This window comes from Tupaia chinensis, unplaced genomic scaffold (genome assembly GCF_000334495.1).
Source record: "Tupaia chinensis unplaced genomic scaffold, TupChi_1.0 Scaffold145208_1, whole genome shotgun sequence".
In the NCBI taxonomy this organism is placed as follows: domain Eukaryota; kingdom Metazoa; phylum Chordata; class Mammalia; order Scandentia; family Tupaiidae; genus Tupaia; species Tupaia belangeri.
In genome coordinates, this window is record NW_006205068.1 from 2,989,688 (window position 1) to 2,999,825 (window position 10,138).

General features: G+C 41.6%; 2 pseudogenes; both read right to left on the reverse strand.

Moving 5' to 3' along the window:
* Positions 1–144: 144 nt before the first annotated feature.
* On the reverse strand, positions 145–2,681 carry LOC102494494 (ferritin light chain pseudogene; annotated as a pseudogene).
* Positions 2,682–6,931: 4,250 nt separating this feature from the next.
* LOC102488263 (serine/arginine-rich splicing factor 3 pseudogene) lies at positions 6,932–8,597 on the reverse strand (annotated as a pseudogene).
* Between the last annotated feature and the right edge of the window lie 1,541 nt (positions 8,598–10,138).

A 10,138-nucleotide genomic window follows, 5' to 3' on the forward strand; every position in this document is an offset into this window, starting at 1 on the left:
AATGAAGCTGAAAGTAACGCATGCCCTCGGAGATAACAAGTGCAGTCCACACCAGTGTAGGGAGTGGAGCCAAGTTGCTGGAGGGGAAGGCTTGGAAGCTGATACCAGGAGATGCAGGGATTCCAGGCTGCTGGGTTCTAAACCCTATGTGTGCTTCAGTGTGAGCCTTTCAAAGAGATACTCACTCAACCCACCTGAGGACCCCACCCCGAGCCTACAGAGGTTAGTCAGGTGGTCACCCATCTTCTTGATGAGTTTCACCTCCTCATCTAGGAAGTGGGTCTCTAGGAAGTCACAGAAATGAGGGTTGTGTATGAAGAGGATGAAGATCCTAAAGGGCCTGGTTCAGAGTCTTCTCCAGGGCCAGGGCAGCTTCCATGGCATCCAGGGTTTTACCCCACTCATCCTGAGATGGCTTTTGCATGGCCTGGAAAAGAGCGTGGCCGCCCCACTGGTTTTGCATCTTTAAGAGGTGTTATGCGCCCTTGCGCTTCTCCTTGGCCAACTCACGGAAGAAGTGGCCCATGCCCTCCAGAGCCACATCATCATGGTCGAAATAGAAGCCCAGCGAAAGGTAAGTGAAAGAGGCCGCAGATATAGATTGACCTTGCGGTTCACGGCCACCTCAACCTCGGTAGAATAGTTCTGACAAATCTAGGAGCTCGTGGTTGGTCCGTGATTAGGAGCTAACCACAAAATGGTGTTGGCTGGTCCAAGGCAGAAGATGGTCTCAGAGATTATGACTAGAGAAGAGACTAGAAGGTGGTCGGAAGCTGAGAAGAGGGTCCCTGGATCTGTTCCGTCCGAACACTGTTGAAGCAAGAGACAGATTCCCAGGACCTCCAGGCACACAACTCATGTTAAAATGCTTCTTTTAAAAGTCTAAAACTTGGTTTAGTTCTCTTTCCCACTATACAAGATGGCAGGTGAAAAAGCTGCGGTGAAAAAACCTGAAGCCAAGAAGGCTGGTGCCAGTGGCAAGGTTAAAAAGGGTGACCCCAAGGCTAAAAAGCCCAAGAAGGGGAAGCCCCATTGCAGCTGAAACCTGGTCCTAGTCCAGGGCATAGGCAGATATTCCTAGTCTGCCGTGTATTCTAGGAAGGCCATGTACAAGAGGAAATACTTGGCCACCAAATCCAGGATCGAAAAGAAAAAGGAGAAGATTCTTGCAACTGTTACAAAACCAGCTGGTGGAGACAAGAATGGTGGTACCTGGCTGGTTAAACTGCTCAAAATGCCTAGGTATTATCCTACTGAAGATGTGCCTCGAAAGCTGTTGAGCCACAGCAATAAAACCCTTCAGTCAGCATGTGAGAAAGCTGCGAGCTAGTGTCACTCCTGGGACCATTCTGATCATCCTCACTGGGTGCCACAGAGGCAAGAGAGTGGCCTTCCAGAAGCAGCTGAGCAGCAGCCTGCTACTTGTAACTGGACCACTGGTTCTCAATCGAGTCCACTGTGTAGAAACACCAGAAATTTGTCATTGCCACCTCCACGAAAATTGATATTAGCAAAGTAAAAATCTCAAAGCACCTTACTGATGCATACTTCAAGAAAAAGAAGCCGTGGAAGCCCAGACACCAGGAAGGTGAGATCTTCTACACAGCGAAGGAGAAATACGAGATTTCAGAGAAGCGAAAGGTTGATCAGAAAGCTGTGGACTCGCAAATTTTACCAAAAAACCAAAGTTGTTCCTCAGTTCCAGGGCTATCTGCGATCTGTGTTTGCCCTTACAAATGGAGTTTACCCTTACAAATTGGTGTTCTTAATTTTTTGCCAAGAACCTAATTAAATAAGTAATCATATATATTTAAAAAAATTCTAAGACTCAAAGTCTGGAAAGAGAAAAAGTATTAATGTTAATAGCTCACCACCCTAGAATCCAGTTGTTGCTTCTTAAATGCACAATGTCATGACATCTTGTTGGTATGCTGTTTAGAGAAGCCTAGATACTTGGGGAAAGTCAGGAAGAAAGTTCATCTTTAAAGGTTTGTTCCCCTAAAGTATTTATTTCAAGAGAGAGAAAGAACAAAATAAGCACCCAGAGCAGGGTCTCATGCTGAGGCCCTCCCTCCCAGCCTTCCCAGTCAGCCAGGATCACAGGCACGCCCCTGGCCTGTATTACACAAGTTAACCTGGGACCTGAGTCCGAATCTCACATGGCTTCTAGCAACGAGAGCTCTGCGCTACCCCTGTGCCACCATGGCTGGGTCGGTCTTTAGAGAAAATTTCACTGAGTTCCCAGGCTGGTCAGGAGGCAATCGGTAGTGGAAAGGCAAGCTTCCTGTAAAAGAAAATCCATACTTCTTCCTGCCTGGAGGAGGAGGTAGCTTCTAATGCTCTGTCTTAGCCTCTGCTTTCCAAACTCAGCCAAATGATTGTTTTCAAAGTTTTAGAACTTTTATATTGTGAAAACATTAACACATACACAGCAGAGAATAGTATAATGAATCCCTTTATACTGTCATTGATTCAGTTTAAAAAGTACTAGAGGGGCCAGCAAGTGGCATGGTGGTTAAGGTGCTGGACTCCTACATGGCAGACCTAGGTTCAAGTACCAGACCTGGGGCTTGAAAATCATGCACCTTTGCATGTGTGCCCAAATCTCAGAAGAATAGAGGAGAAAGGATTGTGGTTTCCTCCTCCCCTGGGGTGTGATTTCTCACTTTTCCCCTCACCATCTCTCGTGCCTGTTTCTCTCTGACAAGTGCATGTCCCCTATGGCAAAAACCTTTAAAATAAGGGGGGAAAAAGAACACTTTTGCCTGCTCTAGAATGTCACACAGACCTTATATGTGTTTTATATTATGTCTGGCTTGTTTAATTCAGCCTAATAGCTGTGAGAGCCTTTCATGCTGCAGTGTCTATCAATTGTTTTTCCTTTCCTATTGCAGTATAGTCTTCTGTTGTACAGTTGGATATACTGCAGTTTGTTTATCCAATCATTATTGTTTTATTTCCAGTTTTTGGTTAAAATAATGCTTCTATGGATGCTTGGTACAAGTGTTTGCATTTTCATTGCTCAATGAAACAACTTTTTTTTCTTAAAGAGATATTTTACTATTGGGTGGGTGTGCTCACCAGAGAGACAGAGAGAGACAGGCAGAAAATGAGAAATCCCCCCACGGGGGATGGCCATGCCACAATCCCTTCTCCTCCATTCTCTTCTTGGGATCTTGGGCACGCACACATGCATGCCAGTGTGAGTTTCAAACCACCGAGTCTGGGACTTGAACCATAGTCGACTGTATGGGAGTCCAGCAACGTAACCATTACATCATATGCTGGTCTCTGAAACAAATTTTTGATAAATCTTTTGCTTTGACATCGTGAACATCTTTCTCTGTAACAAAGTTCTCTATACAGAAGAAATGGATATGCGGAATAGTGAACTAAGAACATCACTCAATGTCTATTATATTTCTTTTTCTTTTTTAAAGAGGTTTCTGCTATAGGTTGTGTGCTCACCAGAAAGACAGAGAGAGACAGAGAGACAGAAAGAGAGAAATAGCACCCCCCCCCCCCAGGCGGGATGACCACACTACAACCCCTTCTCCTCCATTCTCCTCTCGGGATCTTGGACACACATGCACATGTACCCAGCATGAGTTTAAGCCACGGGGTCCGGGACTCGAACTGCAGTTGACTACATGGGAGTCCGGCAACATAATCATTTTGCCATCTGCTGGTCCCGTCAGTTAGATTTCTAATTACAAATTAGTATCTGTTGAGTTGTGTCTTTGACACGAGAGTGTGAATTCAAAGGTACCCAAAGGCATAGGCTGAACTCTTATTCTAGTCCTTCCATGACACAGGTCCCCTCTCCAGAGGCCACTATGTTACTAGTTATTAGTTTATTTTATCCCATTCCAGAAATGCTTTATGCATATAAGCATATAGGTAACTCCCCTCCCTCTCCTTTATATTTGGGGCATTTTACTCACAATGTTCTGTTCCTTGTTTTTTTTTTTTTTTTTTTTTTTGAGAGGTTTTTGCTATAGGGTGCGTGTGCTCGCCAGACAGACTGAGAGAGACAGAGAGAGAGAAAGCGAGAAATCACCCCCCAGAGGGATGGCCACGCCGCAATCCCTTCTCCTCCATTCTCCTCTCGGGATCTTGGGCACGCACGCACAAGTGCCTGGCGTGAGTTTTAAGCCACCAGGTCCAGGACGCGAACAGCAGTCGACTACATGGGAGTCCAGCGACATAGCCATTACGCCAGCTGCTGGTCCCTGTTCCTTGTTTTTTTAAAATGAGTAATGTATTTTAGGGATCATTCCATACTGACATATAGGGCTGCCTTTGGCTATTAAAAGGTGGTGATTTATCTTCAACCATCCAACTTGTCCTTGTGGGATCTCATATGTTCATTTATTTCACAGGAGCTTTTAAGAGGAAGTAAAACTGCCTTTGAACCACAGTGTAAGCAGGGGCAAATAATGGTCTTCATAATAACAACCTTTTGCGTTTCTTAAAATTCACGTCCTGAGGGTCAGCAGTTGGCATGGAGATTAAGGTGCAGGATCCCACATGGCTAACTGCATGATGTGAGTCCTAGACCCAGTCTCAGACTTGAAAATCACATCAGATATGTGTGCCTAAAATCTCGAAAGGGAGGTGACTGGAGAAGGGATTGCAGTATGGCTGACCCCCAGGGGTGAGTTCTTACTCTCTCTGGTGAGCACAGGCACCCTGCTGGAAGATTTTTTTAAAAAGAGCTCATATTGTATATGCACTTATATATAATTCTTTTTTTCCTTTTTAAAACAATTATATTTATTTTAATTTTATCAGGGAGGGACAGAGTGAGAGAGAGGGGAAAGTGAGAAAGCAAGTTGCCAGGTCTGGGACTTGAACCACAGTCAGTCATGTGGGAGTCCAGCACTCTTAACCACCACTATGCCACCTGCTGGCCCTCACTTATATATAATTTTTAAAAAAAGCAGACTAATGAATAAAGACTAGAAGCAGACAATGTTGCCTGCAGATGAAGAAGTGTAGAGGGAGGTAGACTGCAAAGGGCCTGGAGTCATTGCAGAGATGGACTGATCATGGTGGCAGTTTCATGAGTGTACATTTTCCAAAACACAACAAACACGTGCAGTTAGGGGCCAGCTGGTGGTGTGGTGGTTAAAGTGATTGGACCCCATATGATCCCAGTGCATGGTTTGAATGCCAGATTTGACGGCTTGAAAAACATGCCGGGTATGGGGTCAGCATGTGGCATAGTGGTTAAGGTACTGGACTCTCAGATGGCTGACCAGTTTGAGCTCCAGACCTGAAATCACACCAGGTGTGTGTGTGTGCATGACCAAAATCCCAGGAAGATAATGGAGGAGAAGGGATTAGGGTGTGGCCATGGTGCTCTGGTGGGTGATTTCTCACTTTCCTTCTCACTGTCTCTCTCCGGCAAGCACATACACCCTATGGCAAAATCTTCAAAACAAACAAACAAACAGACAAACATAAAATATGCCAGGCATGTTTGTGTGCATGCCCAAAAATCCTAAGAGGAAAATGGAGACGGGATTGTGGTATGGTCATCTCCCTGGAGGGTGATTTCACACTTTCCCCATCTCTCTCTCTGTCTTTTGGGCAAGACTATATGCCTTATGGCAGAAAACAACAACAAAAAAAGAAAGTGCAGTTGATTATAGGTCCATTATAACTCAATAAAATAGTTAAAAATAGCAATCAATCAGAGACTACAAATATGATCAAGCAGTTCTGCTCCAAGGTATCTATCTAAGAGCAAGAATAATGAAAACATGTCCACATAGATGCAGACTCAAAACTGGCAGCAATTTTATTCATAATGACCCCAAACTATATGTCCTTCAACAGGTGAATGGCTAACAGGACAGGCATTTGTGAAAGAGACTCTCTGGTCTCCAATACCTAAAATATTTACTTTCTGGCCCTTCAGAGAGAGATTGCTTAGCTTGGCCTAGTGAAGGGTTAAAAGCCTCAATAAATTTATGCTAAGTGAAAAGACAGGGAAGACCACGGATTGTGTGACTCCATTTATATAAGAAATATTTAGGAAGGGTAAAACTATAGATACAGATTAGTGATCGCCTGGGGCTGGAGATGGAAGTGGGATTTGACTGCAAATAGCTTGAGGGAACTTTGGAGTGGTAGAACTATTCTAAGACTGGGTTGTGGTAATGTTCATACAACTCTAAATTTACTACAATTCACCAAACCGTCCACTTAGAATGGGTGAAATTTCATGGTCTGTCTGTAAATCACACCTCAATAACACTGCTAAAGTCGACTTCAGGGACTCATTTATATATCTCACTTCTTCACTACCTGACACCTGGCACAGAGGGGCTCCGTAAATATTTGCTGATTGAACTGAACAAATTTTCAGAAATTTTAAGGAATTCAGTGAAGTGGAGATATCTAGATCATTAACCCATTGTAGGGCGAATTTTTTACTTACTTTTTTTTCTGAACACCACACATTGAACCAAGTTGTGCAATTTGTTGCAATTCTTTTTTTTGCCCACATAAATCCTTAATGAGGTATAAGCAAGCAATAGTTGTGGTAACAACTTGCATAGGTGTTTAGTACAATAGTAAATGAATAATTTTACACCTACCCATTTAATACTATAGCTGTAATTTTTTTTTTTTTGTAACCAAAACTTTAATCCCAAGGATTTTCACAAAACATATTACAATTGACAGCATGGAAAAAAAAAACTTGCACAGTAACTCAAAGTTCGGCTCTACAATGTACCCTTAAGTTGGCAGGACACTGGTATTTTGAAAATTCGAATTTCAGTAAAGAACGTTACAGCAATGTGTTCATATATATCATTTAAAGATCTCAAGATAAAACTTCCTGAAACAGATTCTGTATCAACTAGGCAACCTCCGCCCAAGGTGAAAACCAGCTGAATTTTTTCAAAAGCCTCGTTTAATGGTGCATCTCGTATTTTTTACTGGCCTGTGTTCATGGCAGCTTTACAAGACTGCCTGCTCAACTAGAGCCCAATTATAGGAAAAATGTGTATCTCAGTTCACTTTCTGCCAGTTGTTTCTGTATTAAAATACCACACTTTAGTTGGGCAGGATTTAAAGGTTTATTATCAGTCTATATACAAGACTAAAGTTCAAAACAAATGTAATTATGCTTAAGGGAACATTGTAAAGTAACAATTCTTGGTATTACATGCCTCATATGATCCATTTCAAATCATAGAGAATTACATCTTTATGTCTCATTGCTTAAAGAGACAAACAAATGTGAACAGCTGAACATCTTAAAAATGCACCAAGCTCATGAAGTCTCAAACTAAACTTGACTTTTCTGTACATACTTCTGTCAAATGAAGTGATTTCCTGTACAGCACTTCTCTGCAAACTGGTCTTCTATTTCCTTTCATTTGACCTAGATCGGCTACAAGACCTAGAGAAAGATCAGGACGACTTGTGATTTCTTTCCCGAGACAATGATCTCTCTCTTCTCCTATCTCTGGAAAGGGACCTGCTCCGGCTACGAGAGAAGCTTCTCCTTCTTGGAGATCTGCGGCGTGGTGGAGGACTCCTTCTCTGGTAATCATCCCGAGGGCGACGACCCCAAGTGGGAGGTGGGCCACGATTTCGACTTTTTTCACCATCCGACAGTTCTCTCTCACACGGCAGCCACACAATGTTCTTCCATCTAACTCTTGGACAGCATCAGCTGCATCTCGGGGATCTTCAAATTCAACAAAAGCAAAGCCGGGAGGGTTTCTAGCAACCCACATTTGGCGCGGTCCATAATAGCCAAAAGCCCGTTCCAATTCAGTCTTGTTGCCGTTGTTTCCAAGATTACCCACATAAACCTTACAGTCCAATGGACAGGAGTCATGATGCATTTCAAAATCTTAAATTCGAAATGCAGAGGCCCAAATCCACAAGATCCGATAGGACGGCCCGCTCCCTTCACCCAGCTCCCACAGATGCTCTCGCTCCCCCAGCGTCCACAAAATGGCCTATAGCTGTATTTTTGATACAATTGATTTGTCTGTTCAGTGATAGTCTCATTGCACTTCACTGTCAGCTGCCTCAAATGATTTGTTTTCTATGTTTTTAAAAATTTGCTAATAGAGGTCCCTTTAAATTTACACTTAAAGATGATCACTTGTGGTGTACAGCATTATACAGAATATTACCTGTTATTGAGATTTCAACTATAAATAACCCCACTTAAGAAAAAGACCTTCAGTGGCTAACTCTGAGCTTAAGATCTTACATAGCTGATCTACAGGTTAATAAACTCTTAGCCTCTCTGAATAAGATTAAGTTAGCAGCAGTAGAACTCTTTAGAGATCTGGTAAGATTAAGAGGGGCAAAGAGTGTTCTCACTATAAAAATACAAGGTTGGATCATTTTTAATGCCCCTCCCTTTTTTAATGCCAGGACCCAGCATTTATGTAAGAAGCTCTTCATCATCATGTAGTTCTAGCAAGAGTAAAGAATCCAGGCTTTAGTTATTTAGAAAGATGAGTAGGTAGGTGGATAGTCTGATTGCCAATTTTGAACAATTATCTTCTCTGCTCCACGCAAGTTTTTTCTCAAGACTTAAAAAAATTTTTTTTGAATTTAACTTTATTAATTATTATTATTTTCCAGTTTGATCAGAGAGGGGGAGAGAGAGAAAGGGAAAGTGAGAAAACAAGCCACCAGGTCTGGGACTCAAACCACAGTTGGCCATGTGGGAGTCCAGTGCCTTTAACCCCCATGCCACCTGCCTGCCTATCCTTAGACTTTTTAAAAAATTCATTTGAACCAAAAGTCTCAAGTTATACAAAGCTTTTAAGAGATCTAATATTATCAAACATAAAAATTCATACCCAATATAAACTATTTGTATAATAGTTTGTACAACTCAAATATTTTATAATACTGCTTTATCAGAATCTTGACAAACCTATTTGCTACCAGATAACGATGATTTAAATCCCAGCTATAATTTTTTTCATGTCCATAGTTCTGAAGTTCACTTAAATATATTATAAAGTTGCCATTTCCAAACAGATAATATTGCTGTGCCAAATAAACACCAATTATTGAAAAATAAAATTTTAAGTGAAGTTCCATGAACAGAAATAATGCCGATTCTGAGCCCTGTTAACACAAAGCCTCAGGAATATCAAATGAGTCTGACTGAAGAGCAGATAATACCTTGATACTTCATGTTGTATAACTTTCACTCTTTTTCAAGGGGCAAAGTGACTTTCAACATACAAATGGCCCAAACTAGGTGCCCCTTCCCTCTTTTGTAAGATATTAGTGAAGAAAGTATCTAATTTTTTATTCAAGAATTTGTACAGAATATAGCTACAAAAGACAAGTAACATGGGACCAGCAGATGGTGTAATGGTTACATCGCTGGACTTCCATGTCATAGGCCGTGGTTCGAATCCTGCACCTGAAAGTTTAAAACACACTGGGTACGTATGCATGCATGCCCAAAATCCTGAGAGGAGAATGGAGAAGGGATTATGGCATGGCCATCACCCCTGGAGGGTGATGTCTCACTTTCTGTCTGTCTCTCTTTCTCCAGAAAGTGTACACACCCTATAGCAAAAATCTCTCTCTTTTTAAAAATAATTGTTTTTTAAATAAAATAAAATAATTAATTTATTTATTTTAATGTGACCAGAGAGAGACACAGAGAGAGGGAAAGTGAGAAAGTAAGATACCAGGTCTGGGAATCGAACCGTGGTCGGCCACATGAGAGTGTCCACTGCCTTAACCACCATGCCACCTGCAAAAAAACTCCTAAAAAAAAAGTAACAAGTACATATAAAAATGATGCCACCTACACTAGAAGATTGCAAATTCATGATCTGAGACAATTAAGATATCAAAATATAAAAAAGATGAACAGCAGTCTGAGGTAAACACATTTGAAACTTGAAAAGTACTTGAAAACACTTTGTTACCTGCAGGTGATAAATATATATTTGTACTTTGTAAAAAAGTTTTGTTGTAGTTTAGATACAAAATGTATAAATGCAGTGTGCAGATTCACAAGTAAAAAATAAAAGCAATGAGGCTCAAAATTATAAGTCAGCCCTTTTAAAAATTACATATACAAATCACAAGAAACCCCACTGTCCTGGGATCAGTTAAGGAA